We start from the raw sequence: 17,319 nt of genomic DNA on the forward strand, positions 1-17,319 counted from the left end.
CTAAATACTGCTTCTTCATATTCTTTAGCTATTTATCATTTGGAGTATGACTCCTAATATATATTTCGATCAGTTATTTAAGCTTAATTAAATCCTTACTACATGCCAGCTACAGTGTTAAGTGTTGAGGATATAAAGAAAGTCAGAAACGACTTGTTCTCAAGTTCTTACAATCTGCTGGGGAAGACAAATAAGATACATACAGGCTAAATTGAGGAAAATCAACATAAAGAAGACATTGATTGTAGAGAGATACAGAAAGTGGGAGAACTCTGGGTGAGGTATAAGACCCTTCAGCTCAGAGGGAACCTGCTGACAATGTCTGGTTCCATTCTCATCTCCCCTTGGGGGCATTGGTCTTCCTAAGAAGTCTGGGGGGTGTGTGTGACAACCTGTGTTGTGATTTAAGCAGAATGATATCAGGTGGCAAACTACATACAATAGCAGGTTGTTCATGTGATCCCACATGTGCAGTATATACTGGGCACATGCCCAGTGTTGTTTTGGTTACATAAGGGTATGAGGGTATATAAGGGGGAGAGAATTTGTAATAAATGGACTTCATTTTTTTTCACCATCCTCAGGAGTCTCGCCTCATCACTTCTCCACTAAGATGATATATTTTAATCATCCTGGAATGGGGGCTCTAGAAAGCAGGACACAACAATTGATATTAAAAAGAATCAGGAATAGCCTCTTGAGATGCTACTTTTCTGAGACTTGAAAAAAGCAAAAGAAGGAAAGAAATAGGGTGAGGAAGGAGAGAATTCCAGGCAGATGGGAGTGTCTTGTTTAAGAACAGCAAGGAAGTAAGTGCTAATTGTATCATAGAGTATGTTTGGAGGGTTTGGTGTTTTAAGGTATAAAAAGATTAGAAAGGTAAGAAGGGACCAGATTATACAAGGTTTTAAAAGCTGGGGAAGATGGAATGGAACAAGATCACTTGTGCATGTAAAAGAGTTTGCCTAAGCAAAAAGAAGAGTATCTCTTTATGTGAAACAGAAGTGAAGACATTCAAAGTAGCAGTAGTGGTGGAGTACCACCACTCCTCTTTAGTGGTGGTAAGAGGAGGGGAGAAAAGAGAGGTCTAGGTGAAAAATTTTTTTTTACATGAAATTCTCAGCTAAGAGGATGAGAATATGGGGGCCATGGGAGATTTGAGAAGTATGAAAAAGTTTGCAAAAAATAATGGTAAGTGAAATAGCAAAATGATTAGGGAGATGTAAAAAAATTGCCTTGCCTCAGTGAGGGCCCAGAGGAGACCATGTAACAAAAATTTATAGTGGACTTAGCAGTTTCATTATTTTATCTATATTTATTTAGCAGTACTTGTGTAGGAGCAAAGTCAGCAGATGGAGAAGTCAAGACTGAATTTTAGCAAGGCAAGATCTTCAATAAGATACGCAGTCATGGGACTCTGTAATGACAGTGTAGAACCATATAGCTCACTATGGGTTCAGAATGGGGAAGGGAAGAAAAATTGGCAGAAATGATGATGGGAGAAAGAACTGAAAAATAAAGTAGTCGAGGTCCCATTGATGATGAAGAACAGGTTTCCAGATTTCCAGGCAGAGGGGACAAATAGAATGAAAGATGATTGTGATCAGATAAAGGAACTATCTCTCTGTATATTTAGGTGAGGTGAAGGAGTAGATCATAGGAAAGGAGTAATGAGAGAATGAAGGAAGGAGAGGAGTAGGAGCAACCACCAGAATATTGATTGGGTGATATATATATATAGATTGTATAAACGGCAGAGGAAGAGAAGTTGAGTACTTGTGGTGAAGGAAAAGTATCGAAATGGTGATGGGAAGCAAGGAATATTCTAATTATCTCCACACAACTGTGAATTGGGGTTATGAATGAAAGTGCAAACAGTTATAGAACGGGGAAACTGTGTCATCAGAATGGAGCCAGGAGGGAGAAGAAGCAGGAAAAGGAAAAAAAATTAAGATGAGTTTTTTTTTTTTTTTTTTTTTTTTTTTTTTTAACCTATGGAGCAGAGACTCCAGAGAGTAAGTGGATAGAATGAGTAACCTTAGAATGGGAAGTTGGTGGGTTTAGATTAGGGAAGATTGGGAGAAGGGAAGGGGAAAGTAGTAACCATTTATATAATACCACTGTGTTCCAGGCCTGTGCTAAGCACTTTTACAAATATTTCATTTGGTCTTCACAATAAACCTAAGAGGTCCTGTTATTACCCATGTTTTAGAGTAGAGGAAGCTGAAGCAAATAGCGATTTAAGTAATTTGCTTCAGGGTAACACATATAATAAGTGTCCAAGGTTAGCTTTGAATTCTTCCTGACTCCAGACCCAGTTCTCAATCTGTTGGGCCACCTTCTAGGTAAAAATTACGAAGCAGCCAGTGAAGGAACAAGAATGGGCTTTGAATAATGGCAGTTAGGGGTCCAGAATCACCAAGATGGGGTGAAAGTATATTAATCATTGAGGAATTGGTTCAGGAGGTTATCATACATACTTATTTAATCTGGAAATAAAGTTGTCTCAGGCAGCAGTGTATGACTGGAAAGAAAGGAGTAGCTTCCCAGGAGCAGGCAAATTGGTTACGGTATTCTGTATAAATCTTAGATAAGAGACCTTTATCCGAGAAACTTAGTAATGATTTCCCCTCCTAGTTCTCTGTTTTTTTTTTTTTTTTTTAAAGTTTCATTTGCATTGGTTTCTTTGTGTAAAACCTTTTTAATTGTATGTAATTGAAATTATCCATTTTGTGTTCAGTGATCTCTATCTCTTGATAGTTCAGGAATCATGAATTCTTAGTTGCCTAGTTGCCTTTCCATAGATCTGAAGGGGAATTTTTTCTTTGCTCCTCTAATTTCTTCCTGATGTCACCCTTTATGTCTAAGTTACATATCCACTTGAAGTTTATTTGGATATATATATATATATATATAAATTCAAATGTGTATATATAAGCATATATATGTGTATATATCTATATCTATCTATCTATCTATATATTTGAAATGTTGGTCTATATATAGCTTCTGCAGTTTGGCAGTTTCTTTTCTTTCTTTCTCTTCTCAAGGCAATTGAGGTTAAGTGACTTGCCCATGGTCATAGAGCTAGGAAGTGTTAAATGTCTGAAGTCAGATTGGAATTCAGGTCCTTCTGACTCCAAGTGTGAATTAATTTTTTCAAGTATTGCTGTCCAAGGGACCTTCAGAAGTCTTCTCCAGCACCACAATTCAAAAGCATTGATTCAGCAGTGCTCAGCTTTTCTTATAGTCCAATTCTCACAGCCATACATTGTTACTAGAAAAAAACAACAACAACATGGTTTTGACTATACAGACTATGTTTATCTCTGTTGTCTAGCATACTATCCAGACTTGCTTTCCTTCCAAGGAGCAACTGTCTTTTAATTTCATGACTGCAGTCACTATCTATGATGAGCCCCAAAATGTAAAATCTGACCCTGTTTCCATTTCTTCTCCCTCTATTTCTTAGGAAATACTGGAACCCATTATTAAGATCTCAAAGTTTTTTATGTTAAGCTTTAAGCCAACTTTTATACTCTCCCATTTCACTCTCATCAAAAGGTTTCTTAATTCCCCATCACTTTTTGCCATCAGAGTTGTATCATCAGTATATTGGAGATTATTATTATTATTTCTTGCAGCAATCTTAATCTTGACTTTTGATTAATCCAACCTGGCATTTCACATGATGTACTTGGTATGGAAGTTAAGGTGATAATATATAGCCTTGTCATATTCCTCTTCCAGTCTTAAACCAATTGTTTTTCCATGTTTGGTTCTAACTGTTGCTTCTTGGCTAGCACATAGGTTCCTCAGGAAACAGGGAAGATGATCTGATACTTCTTTCTCTTTGAGAAGTTGTCACATTTTGTTGTGATCCAGTCAGAGACTTTAGTGTCATCAATAAAACAAAAGTAGATATTTTTCTGGAACTCCCTTGCTTTCTCCATATTCTAGTGAATGTTGGCAATTTGGTCTCTAGTTTTTCTTTCTCTTCAAAAACCAGTCTACTCTTTTGGTAATTTTTGGTTCACATATTGTTAAAACTTCACTTGCAGAATCTTAAGCATAATCTAGCTGGTATGTGAAATGAGTGCAATTGTTTGAAAAACAACATTGGGCACTGGATTAAAAAAGATCAATTTACAGCCCAATTACAGCCCAATCCTAAAGAAGATCAATGCCAAAAATTGTTCAAATTGCCAAACATGCAGGCAAATTGAGTGCAATATTTTAACAGCATCACTTTTTAGGGTTTTAAATAGCTCAATTGGAATTCCATCACCTCCACTAGCCTTAGTAATGCTTCATTTTTCAAGATGACTGGTTCCAGATCAGTAATCATACCATTGTAATTTTGCTTATAGGTGATGTTAAGATCTTTCTTATATAGTTCTTCTGTATTCTTGCCACCTCTTTTGCAAAATTGTGAAATCTGTCCATAGTTCTTCAAGCAATCTATCTACCAGATCAAATCCCTTAAATGTATTTATCATATCTATGTCATACTTTTAAGGAATATTATTTGGATCATACCAGTATAGTCTGATGATTTTTCCTATTTTCTTCAATTTAAGTCTGAATTTTGCAATAAGAAACTTATGATCTGAGCCATAGTCAGCTCCAATCCTCTTCCATGCTACAACCCTTCAAATATTTGAAGATAACAATTATATGCCCTCTAAGTCTTTTCTTCTCCAGGCTAAAACAGCCTTAGTTCTTGCAACTATTTCTCATATGAAATGATTATAGTATCAAGATCTTGAGATAAAAGGTTAGTTTGAAAATGGGATAGAATCTCAAAGAACATCTAGTTTGGTTCCTTCATTTTGGAGGAGGCCTAGAGAGTTGGACTTGACAAAAGTTCAAAAGGTGCTAGATGCTGAATTTGAACTTAAATCCCTATACTATAGAGTCAGTACTCTTTCCCTTGTACCATATCTGATTCTTCTACCAAGCATCTCATTCTTCTTACCCTTAATGCATTCAAATTTGTCAATATTTTCCTTTAAAATATGGCATCCAGAATGAATAAGTATTTTCAAATATAATTTCTTTGCTTCTGGACAATCATTTTAAACTACTACATTTATTCTTATTCTCTTCTCTCTCCCATAATGGACTTCGATTCAGTGTTTAATCATGTTTATTCTAACCTTTCCAGTTTGAAGATCAATTTTCTTGATGAAAGATAGAAATAAGAGCAGCAACAACAAAATTAGAATAATCCTAAATTCTATCTTTTATTAACATTACACTATCATTACGTGATAGTAGGTACACTCCTTTCTTCTTCTTGCTCAGAAGATAACTAAAAGAAATCCTTTTTTTTTTTTTGGTAAGCCTTAGCACATTTTGGCCATTAGTGTTTCAAACATTATCCTTATGTGTCTTTGCTAATTTTTTTTACATTCATTCTTGGTTATATGGTCCTCCTTTCATCATTTTGTGAATTTTTTTTCTTTTAAAATCTGAACTATTCCCTATTCAGTTATACTGATTCCTTTAGTGGCCCAGGGAGATTGGGGCACATTCTCCCATGATGGGGAGTCCCATTATAAGTTTACATGGTTTGAGCTCAGTCTTAGTGGATCTTGGTCTCTAAAAGAGGAGTCAGATTCTTGCTCACCCTTCTGCCTTTTTTATGCCTATTTAAATGACACAGGGAAGATCACTTAACTCATGTCTAGAATATTTCTAAAAGGGAGTAGATGGGGAAGCTAGATAGTGCAATGGAACACTTGCTTTAGAGTTAGAAGGAATTAAGTGCACATCAAGCCTCAGGCAATTACTACTGTGTGATCTTGGACTAGTAATTTAACTCTGCATAAAAATATGAGATCAGAAAAGTACTTAATTAATGTACAATGTAGATCAAGTATACAATAGCCTTTTATTTTCTCCACACAAAAGAAATGTTATACAAAAGAATCACATGCATACACACATCACAAACAATAACCCATAACTTCTATTATCATCTCCTGGGAGGTTAATAATTAAAATAATAAAGCACGAGATACCTTAGTTTCCTCTTTGCACTAACTGAAGAATTCCCTTAAAGTCTATATATTTTTTTATGGCCAACCAGCACCTGGCTTAAATATATCCGTTTATCACTGGGTACCTCCAAATTTTTTTCCCCCATCATCCAGTCAGTAAGAATTTATTACTCTCTCACTGGGGGCTCCAAGATGCTGTAGCGTGTACATCTACTACACCCTGGCATATGGGTTAAATTGGATTGAGGATAATTGACAGACATACAACCTGTCATTGAGTTACTCCAAAGATTTGAAAACTTCCCCCATGGAATAGATGGATGTGAAGTTTTCCAATGATCATGAATCAGCCGAAGGTGGTGTGAAGCTCTTACAATTGGGTTAGACCTTGAAAACCACTGAGGTCATCCACCACATCCTGGACAGTTGCCAGTTGTCTTGACTTTTGTCTTGCAACTGCACTTCTGTGGCTTTGAAAGAGAGGATGAGGAGTTTGGACAATTCTGCCTCACTTAAATCCAATTCATGTGCAAGTCAGGACATCACCCCATCCCACTGTGATGTCATCAGTATTCTTTAAAAAGGAAGGACTTAATAGCAACAAATATTCATTAAATGCTTACTCTGTATCAAACACTGTGTAACACTAGGGATACAAAATAGCAAAAGATAGTTCTCTTGAGAAACTCTTCATCTAATGGGGGGACAACCAGCAAACAACTATATGTGATCAAGATATATGCATATCTTCATATGCAAGAGAAATAAAAAATAACCAATAGGAGCTACTCTGGGATTTAGAGGGATTAGAAAATGCTCCTTGTAAAAAAGGAAGATTTTTCCTAAGACTTGAAGGAAGCCAGGAGGTGTAGAAGGAGGAAGAGAACATTGCAGGCATTTTCCAAAGCCAAGAAATAGTGTTCTGTTTGACAAACAGTAAGGAAGCCGCTGGGTCAAAGCATATGTAGTGAAGTATAAAGTGTAAAAAGTTTGGGGAAAGGGGTGTGGGTATAGGAAGAACACTAGATCATCAAAAGCTTTGAATGCTCCCAAACTCTTGAACTTACAAGTGTGCCTTTGAGGCTGGACATATCAGTTTCAGGATCATTATTTATTCATCTCTTGCTCAGGGAAAGAACCAGCAGCAGAAGAGGCTTCCCAAATTCCAAGCTCAAGCTTATGTAAGAAGCTCATGTAGCTACTACCATGTGTGAGCATCTACCATTGAGTCTATGAAAGAGAAACTATGAAAGAGAAGTTTACACAATTTTCATATGCTTAGCAGATGGGAAGTATGAGTGTGCCAGAGGCTAAAAATACTCTTTTTAAGATCTGCTAAGATTCAGCTTACTAGCCATTCTTCTCAACATAATATCTGTCATGATATGGGGAAGCAATTTTAGAGAGAGGCTGAATATTCTTTACTATTTCTTTTATGGCAAAGCTTATGCTCTGATGGGACCATGTTTAAATCACTTCTTTTTCTTCTTCATTGGAATTATTCACAATTATTTATAATACTTTCACTTTTAAAGATGACTGTCCTCTTTGAGAAGAGAGTACTTAAGGGAGTCAGATTGAGATATAAGGAATGTTTTACTTGTCTTCAAGTTCTTGAGGGACCAGAAAAACTTTTGTTATTTGATATTTATTTTGTTATTATATGTCAGACATGGTATCAGTTTCTGGGGATAGAAAGGCAAAAAAAAAAAAAAAAAAAAAAAAGAAAAGAAAAAGAAATGAAATAGTCTGTTTTCAAGGAGTTTATATTCCAAGGAGAAAGTGTTTGGAGTAGGCCTAATGTCAGTATCTTGATCATTAAGATTCAGTGTTGGGAGGGAATGAGGTACTCATAAGTCATCAAACAATTAACAAAAAGATACATTTAGTTCTAACATAACAAGGATACAGTGGCACCTTATATCTATACTCTCTGTCCTTTGTCTACAACATGGAAACATATCTTTTCAGCAGGGCAGGATATGCTGCCTCTTATATTCCTCTGATATCCACTAAATCAGTCCTTAGGTGACCAGGAAGTGTCCATGGGGTGCAAGAGCTAATCAGGTTCCAGAAACAGCCTTTTAGGGAAAACTGGTCACTAAACAACATATAGGTTATAAATATTTAAATAGATTCAAAAGTATATTCAAAATAAATGTAAATGAATTATGGTGATATGATGAAGAAATTACTAAAACTGGAGCAGTAAAAAAAGGAGGAAGGCAACTAGGTGGTGCAGTGGGTAGGGTATGGATGCTGAATTCAGGAAGACTCATATTCCTAAATTCAGATCTGGCCTTAGACACTAGCTGTGTGACCCCGGGCAAATTATTTAACCATGTTTACCTTAGTCACTCATCTATAAAATGAGCTGAATCCACCCCAGGATCTTTGCCAAGAAAACCCCAAAAGTGGTCATTACAAGTCATTCACGATTGAAACAATTGAACAACAATCAAGAAAAAAGTCTCATAATAATGACACTTGAATTCTGAAGGATTCCAAGAGGCAGAGGATAGGAGAGAAGATTTATGAGCAAAGGCATGGGAATAGGAGCTGGAATATCAAGTTTAAGGAATAGTAAATAGATCCTTTGGCTGGAACATGGAGTACCTCCTGGGAAGTAATTTGGTATTAATCTCAAATAGGTTGTTGGAGCTCTAAATACCATATTTATTGATCTTTGCTCAGGTAAAGAACCACAAGCAGAAGAGGCTTCCTAAAGTCCAAACTCAAGCTTATGTAAGAAGCCCACGTAGCCACTATTATGTGTGAGCATCTACCATTGAGTCTATGAAAGAGTAAAAAGAGAGTGCTTTATATGTCCTTTATTCTGAAAGCAAAAGGGCTTAATGAAGCTTCTTGAGCATGGATGTGATATAGCCAGACCAATACTTTAGAAATATGAATTTGTCAGCTGCATGCAGGATGGATTGGAAAGGTTTAATTAAAGGGAGACAGATAAGGAAATACTAGCAAGGAGTGATAGGAGTTTGAATTAGGGTGATGGCCATATGAATGGAGAATAAGGGATGGATGCAAGAGGTATTCTGGAAGTAGAATTGACAAGACTTAGCAAATCATTGTGTATTGAGGATAAATGAGAGGGATGAAAAGAAGATAGTTGTGAAACTGGGGAAAAGGAAGGTTGATAGTGGCCTGAATAGAAACAGGTATATTTGAAGGAGTGGTATGGTGGATTTAAGGAGATGGTGTGTTTTGTTTTGGATATGTTGTGTTTGAGCTACCCATTGGATATCTAGGTTATAGGCAGTTTTTGACATAGGATAAAAACTCAGCAAAGATATGAGATATGGAAATATGGGTATCATCGGTAGAAAGATGATAGTTGAACGTGAGAGAGAAGGGGCTGGGAGAGAGAGAGAGAAGGAGAGAGAAAAGAGAAAAGATCCTAGGACAGAATCCTTGGGCAACAATCATAGTTGTAGTGTGGGAAAGAGGAGATGATCTTGCAAATGGACTTGAGAAGATTCGAACAAATATATAGGAAGGGATTTACTTTTGTTAGTTTAAGAGGACAGAACTTGACAGGTGTCTAAGCAGAGGTCCTCAAACTTTTTAAATAGGGGGCCAGTTCACTGTCCCTCAGAGTGTTGGAGGGTTAGCCATGTCCAAAAAGGGAAAAGAAAATATGTAAAAAATGCTTCAGTCTGTACTCTGAATTCATCAATTTACTGTATAGGGGTATATGGCATATTTCATCCTGAGTTCTTTTAAAATGCAATGGTCATTTTGTTGATCAGAGTTACACAGTCATAATTTGTCTTTATGATGTTGTTATTGCATACTCTATTCTCTTGGTTCTTCTCATTTCGCTCTGGATCAATTCATACAAGTCTTTTTAGGTTTTTCTAAAATTATCCCTTTCATTTCTTATATCACAAGGGTGCTCTTTTACTTTCATAAAACAAAACTGTTCCCCAATTAGTGGGTATCTCTTTACATTCCAACTCGTTGTCACCATGAAAAGAGCTATTATAAATATTTTCACACAAATGGATATAATAGTGGCATATCTGGCTTAAAAACTATATACAATGTTTTGGAAATGGTTCCAAATTGCTTTTCAGAATAGTTGGACCGATTAACAACTCCAACTACAGTGCTTTAATATACTTATTTTTTCACTGCCCCTGCCACATTTGTTATTTTTCTTTTTTTGATGATTAACTTTGTTAATATGATGACTATGAAATGGTACCTCAGATTTGTAATAATTTATATTTTTCTAATTATTAATTATTTAGTGCATTTTTATATGATTAATGATAGGTTGTGTATCTATCTTCCTCTGAAAACTACTTATTCATATTCTCTGAGCATTTATCAGTTGGGGAATGGCTCTTATTCTTATAAATTTTACTCAGTTCCACATATATACACAATGTGCACATATACACACACATATATAATGTATATATACATATATATCTTAGAAATAAGAACTTTATTAGAAAAACTTACTGTAAAGATCCCCCATTTCTTCCTACTCTTTTAATTTTAGCTTTATTGCTTTTGTTTATGCAAAAACTTATTAATTTTATGTAATTAAAATTATCCTCTTTTTCCTATTGTGATCCTCTCCATCTCTTATTTGATAATGGATTCTTCCCCTGTCCCTCGATATGACAGGTAATTTCTTCCCTATTTGTTTATGATTCACTCTTAAAGTCTAAATCATGTACCTCTTTGGTACTAATATCAGCATAAGGAGTGAGATGTTTGTTTATATATAGTTTCTGATATGTTATTTTCCAGTTCCCCCAGTAGTTTTTGTTGAATCTATTAATGGAGATTTTTTTCAAGTGGTGACTGAACACTTGTCAAGATTCTGTAGAGGCTCTTCATTTTTTGAACTAGTTGACCTCTGAAATATTTTCCAACTTTACCCTCTCCATTAGTTATTTTACTATGACTATATCCAGAGCCTCTAAAGTTTTCACAGATCATTTCATTCAAATCTAGTCTTTTATTGGATGAGCTAAGGAAACCAAGTACTTGCCTTGCCTCATATTCCCTTCGATCCTTTCCTCCTTCTTCTGGAACCATGTATGTTTTTTCTCTGATTTTCTTTTTCTTTGGGGAAATCTCATTTCCTAAAGTTTAGGATACTTGCCTGGTATTTCTTTCCTTCAATATTATAAACTCTAAGAAAAAAAATTATTCAATTCAGTTATTCCTTAATGGTGAGGATTAAGTCTAGTGGAGCAGTTTCTCTTGTTGCTTTTTCTGTTATCTGTAAGATTAGATGGTAAACACAGCAGGCCAAGAATTTTCTCTTTTTTGGGGGGGGGTCATGTCAGAAGGAGATCTCTAAAGAGTCAAGGTATTCCCACAATTATTTTACCTCTGGGCTAGTATTGTGATGTATGTAAGAAAACTTTTGCCTATATCCTCTGTAGGGAGAGCTGGTCTATACAATTTTTCTACAACAACATTACCTGATCTTCACAGATTTCCATACATTTTAGTGTATAATGGGAATTTTGTGGTTTTTTTTCTGCTAGTTATTTCTTTGGAACAATCTATATCTTCTCATTTTTGTATTTTACTCTGAGTTCTATTACCCATGTTTTTAGTCACACGTATGAGATCATTTGTTCTTTTACATTTACAGTGGCATACACACACATACACATAGATATGTATGCATTTACATGGACATTATATATAAATATGCACATATACATATGTAAACAGAATGCATATATGCATTATTTTATACAGACATGTATATAAAGCTATAGCTATGTATGTGTCCATGTGTATACACACAACACAAACTCATAGACATACATGCACTCTCAAATTACACATGTGTACATGCAACAAACATATGCATAGATGCACAATACAATTTGTCCACAGCTGTGTACATACCTTCACATATATCTGCATACACATAACATGCACACATCTGAAGTTTTAAGTATAGCCAAAGCCTCTATCCTGGAATTTTTACTTGATATTACTAGATATCTCTTCTGTGTTCTTGTTTTTTTCTGCCATATTTGTTTTCCTCCATATTATTAGATTTAATAGTTTGGCTTAAAATTTTTTCTCCCTCACTTACTTAGATACCAATTTAATGTGAGCAAATCTGCAAGTGCCTTGCCAAGCTACCTTGTCTTTGGCCTCTGTGAAGTATACATATTCTAGTCAGTCTTGAGGACATGATAACAAAAGTGGCCTTGGTGTTAGGTTTGGGTGTCAGCTTTAACATATACTAGCTATGTGACTATAGACATCTCACTTCATCTGACCAGGAATCAGTTTTCTACTGTGTAATTGAGGAAAAGGGAGTTTGATAGTAGATAGACAGCTTTGCAGTTAGGAAGATTCCCATTCAGTTTCTTCTTCTGACACATATTGAATGTAAGACCCCAAGTGGCCATTTAATCCATTGGTACCCCAGGCTATAACACTATAGGTTAAAGACAAGTTGCTTGTTTACTAAGGTGAAGATAGTTTTCACATTGGGATTTCCTACAGTGACACTTAACACAGTGCTTAATACACAGTAGACACAATAAATATTTACTAAATTACTGAATTGAATTGATGTAGTCACAAATCTGAACACAAATGGGAATGATAATACTGTGCTACCTTACATGTTAATAGAAATATCAATTATCATTGTTATTATTATGGCTAGACAAACCAAATCCTATTCTTTGATGTAGGCAAAAATTTATTTCTCGAATCCTCCCTTCTCTTTTCAAGTCATGGCTTTCAATTGGAAAGAGATATACATATACACCACCCATAGTCTCACTCTTTCCCCATAGTCTCAAGAGGTTTTATTTCTTTACTATTATTATTATTTTTAATAACAACATTTTTCTTGAGGCAATTGGAGTTGAGACTTGCCCAGGGTCACACAGCTAGTTAAGTCTCTGAGATCAGATTTGAACTCAGGTATTCCTGACTTCAGGGCTGGTGTGCTATCCACTGTGCCACTTGGCCGCCCCATAGCTTTTTGTTTTCAAAATACATGTAAAGATAATTTTTACATCCACCCTTGCAAAATCTTGTATTCCAAATTTTCTTCCTCCCTTCCCCCATTCCCTTCTGAGACAGCAAGTAATCCAATATAGATTAACTATACAATTTTTCTATACATATTTCTACATTTATCAGGCTGCACAATAAAAATCAGATCAAAAGGGAAAAAATAAGGAAGAAAAAAAATGCAAGTAAACAACAAAAAGGTGATGTACTCTCAGTCCTCATGTTCTTTTTTCTGAATTCAGATGGCTCTCTCTATCAAAGGTCTATTGGAATTGGTGTGAATCATTTCGCTGTTGAAAAGAGCCAAGTCTATCAGAATGGTTGATCAGTTTACAACTCCATCAACAAGTGTACCAGTTTTCCCATATCCCCTCTAACATTTATCATTATTTTTTTCCTGTCATCTTAACCAATTTCAGAGGTGTGTAGTGGTAAGGAGGTTCTATTACTTAGCCAACATTTTAAAGTCATCTGACACATTGCAGGTTTCATCTACTCAAAAAATCCTCTGGTTGATTAAAACAAATCAACCCAATTCTGCTAACACTTCTGTTCCAGGCACTGTGCTAGGCAGAGGGGATGAAAAGATGAAAAGTGACAAATCTCTATATGATTTAGTTGTGATGTCATTTTTCATATATTTATTTTAGGAAGGCAGACAGCCTCTGTCCCTCTTTTCTACACATTAGCAGGGAGTCACAAATCCTGTCCATAAGTTTCTTTTTTTGGGGGGGGCAGTTCCTGGATTTCTCCCTATCCATTAGTACCTACAGATTATCCTTAGGGTTTTTTGGAGTATGGGATGCTGGAGCTTTTCTAGAAAAGTTACAATTCCTATACAAAGTAACATCTTCTTACCCATCATTTAGCCTTGATATTGTGCTTTTTCTGTGTGTGTGTGTGTGTGTGTGTGTGTGTGTGTTGTGTGTGTCTGTATATTGTGTGTCTGTGTTGTGTGTATCTGTGTGTCTTTATGTGTCTGTGTGTGTGTGTGTGTGTGTCTGTGTGTCTCTCTGTGTGTGTCTCTGTCTCTCCATCCCTTTCTCCCTCCCTTTTTCTCCCACCCTCCCTTTTCTTGCTAGGCTTTTTGCCAACTTCCCTCCCTCCCTACATCTTTCCTCTGGGTGACATTTGTTTTGATCCCCCTTTTCCCCTAGGGATTAATTTTTTTCCCCTGACAATCCTTCTGGATTTATTTTTTCTGCCCTATCTAGGAACCCATAATCCTTTCTAATAACTTAGAATATAAAGAAATGTTCCTTAAGCTCATTTGCCCTTTTCACTTGATGGGAAACCTGCTTGCATTTGCAGTGTGCATAATTGATAACCACCTTGGGTAGGAAGAGAAGCATGGCCAACCTTAGGGGGGTGGGGGGGAAGAGGGGAAGGTCATGCAATAGATCTCTTGGGATACAGATTTCCTGTGTCTCAAGAGGGACTTTTTCTCAGGAATCTTTGCCTCCCTGTGGACACCTCTATTTTTCCTAGGAGGCCCAGGCAGGCTGGGGAGACGCCTAATTTGCTTGTATGCTTCCCTCCCCTTACTGCTAACCTTGTAATTAGCAGGTTTCAGATTCTGTCTTCTTCCTGTAAATACAAGAGACAATAAAGAGATGGACTTCACTTTTCCTCACCTGTTTGATCTCTTTGTTCATTGGTAAGATTATAGTCACATTGACTGTATCTAAGCTTCTCTTTATGGTCAATTATGGTTCTTATGTGTATTAATAGACTATAGTCTTTCTGACTATATTTTTTTCTGTAGATTTTGATCAAGTCTCTATAGCTTTCCAACTTTTCCAATCGCCTTAGCATTTACCTTTCTCTTTTATGTATTTCTATTGAATTCCCATGAATTCATCCTAATTATCTGCTTTTAGGATAAGGTAAGATAATCGGATGACTTTGGCCATGTTGTCCAGATGAGTGGGCAGTCTGTCAGTATATATCACTTGGACAATCATTGCAGATGAACAATGAACTCAATTCAGAATTGAATAGGAAGAAGAGGAGAGGTTGAATTGCTTTTAGAAAATTGTATAATGCTTTGTGATTGCAAGCTTCTCCCTGAAATATAATCTTTGTACAGTCCTTAGAGCACTGCTTGGTACATAGTAAATGCTTAACAAATGCTTGTTTTCTTCCTTTCCCCTTTCCTTGAAACAACAATCTTTTTATAATCATTATTCTTTAGTTGATGGCATATGCTGTGAGTTATGGAATAAATACTACGTTCTTCAGAGAATTAAAATTATGGGGCTCTCCAAGAACTATAGAGAAGTGAATGTGAGTAGGCTATCACATGTAACCAATGCACAGAAATGAAATAAAGGATGACTGGGGATGGATAATTCAAATAGGCTGGTTATATACTGAGAGCAGGGATTACCAGTGATGACCAGTCTTGATGCTGGGACTGCTTTTTCTGTCAGATACAATTTCTCTTTCCCCCTAGATAATGCTCATGCTTTCTTGGTGTCCATGAAAGCAAAGACCTCAACACTGAGTCAACCATCTTTGGAGGATTTACTGGAGGACATGATGAATCATAAAAAGGAAAGGATAACTACACATCTATCAGATTGGCTAGAATGACAGGGAAAGATAATACAGAATGTTGGAGGGGATGTGGGAAAACTGGGACACTGATACATTGTTGGTGGAATTGTGAATACATCCAGCCATTCTGGAGAGCAATTTGGAACTATGCTCAAAAAGTTGTCAAACTGTGCATATCCTTTGATCCAGCAGTGTTACTACTGGGCTTATATCCCAAAGAGATTTTAAAGAAGGGAAAGTATAGTGTTCTTCTTTTCTAATATATAATATTCTCTGGGAGCAGGTTTTTTGGGGAGCTTCTGGAGGTAGCCTTAGTTTCAGTTCAAATCAATAATCACCTCAAATGCAGCCAGCTGTTAAAAGTTCAGTCCTTTATTGTCTCCTTCAAAATAGCCTGGTTAGCTTTCTTAGAGGCCTATCTCTCTCCTTGGTTCTGAGAGCTCTTGTTGCTAGTCCTTTGCCTCTTCCAGCTTCAGCTTCTCTTCTTCTGAATCCCCCACTCCTGCCCTACTGCAGTCTTTGGCTTCTCAATCTCCTCAACTGACTTCTGGCTGAGGCTCCAAGAGCTTCTTATATATGATCTCTTAAAGGTTTGAACTCAAAGGTTGACTCCTCCTCCGAGAGTGGGATTGTGGGTTCCTGAATTGTGAATCTCCTGGACTTGTGAATCTCGAAGGCTAATGTGTGAACTAATGTGTGAACTCTTAAAGGTGTGAACTTAAGTACATAAGCATTGTTTTTATCAATTCCAGTGAGTTAGCACCCTGTTTCAAGTTCTGGCCCATAAGAGGAAAGAGACCTGTATATGCAAGAATATTTGTGGCAACCCTCTTTGTAGTGGCCAGAAACTGGAAATTGAGTGGATGCCCATCAATTGGAGAATGGCTGAATAAATTGTGGTATATGAATATTATGGAATGTTATTGTTCTGTAAAAAAATGACCAACAGGATGATTTCAGAAAGGCCTGGAGAGACTTACATGAACTGATGCTGAGTGAAATGAGCAGGACCAGGAGATCATTATATACTTCAACAAAAATACATATGATGATCAATTCTGATGGGCGTGGCTCTCTTCAACAATGAGATGAACCAATAGAGCAATAATGAATTGAACCAGCTACACCCAGCAAAAGAACTCTGGGAGATGATTATGAACCACTACATAGAATTCCCAATCTCTCTATTTTTGTCCACCTGCATTTTTGATTTCCTTCACAGGCTAATAGTACACTATTTCAAAGTCCATTTCTTTTTGTACAGCACAATAACTGTTGGACATGTATACTTATATTATATTTAATTTATACTTTAATATATTTAACATGTATTGGTCAACCTGACATCTGGGGGAGGGAGTAGGGGAAAGGAGGGGAAAAATTGGAACAAAAGGTTTGGCAATTGTCAATGCTGTAAAATTACCCATGCATATAACTTGTAAATAAAAAGCTATTAAAAAAAAAAAGGAAAAGATGGTTTTCTGATCTGTGCCACTGAAAAGTATACCCATATCAATAAGACTGAAGATCCACGGAAATGTTGTTTAGTAATTTCTCTGCTCTCCTGTCTTATTCTTCACAACCCCATTGGAGATTTTCTCACCAAAGATAATAGAATGGTTTATCATTTCCTTCTCTAGCTTATTTTTATAGATGAGGAAACTGAGGCAAACAGAGTTAAGTGATTTGCTCAGAATGACTCAGCTAGTAGTGTCTT

The sequence above is a fragment of the Sarcophilus harrisii genome, chromosome 5 (assembly GCF_902635505.1).
Source record: "Sarcophilus harrisii chromosome 5, mSarHar1.11, whole genome shotgun sequence".
NCBI classification, from domain to species: Eukaryota; Metazoa; Chordata; class Mammalia; order Dasyuromorphia; family Dasyuridae; genus Sarcophilus; species Sarcophilus harrisii.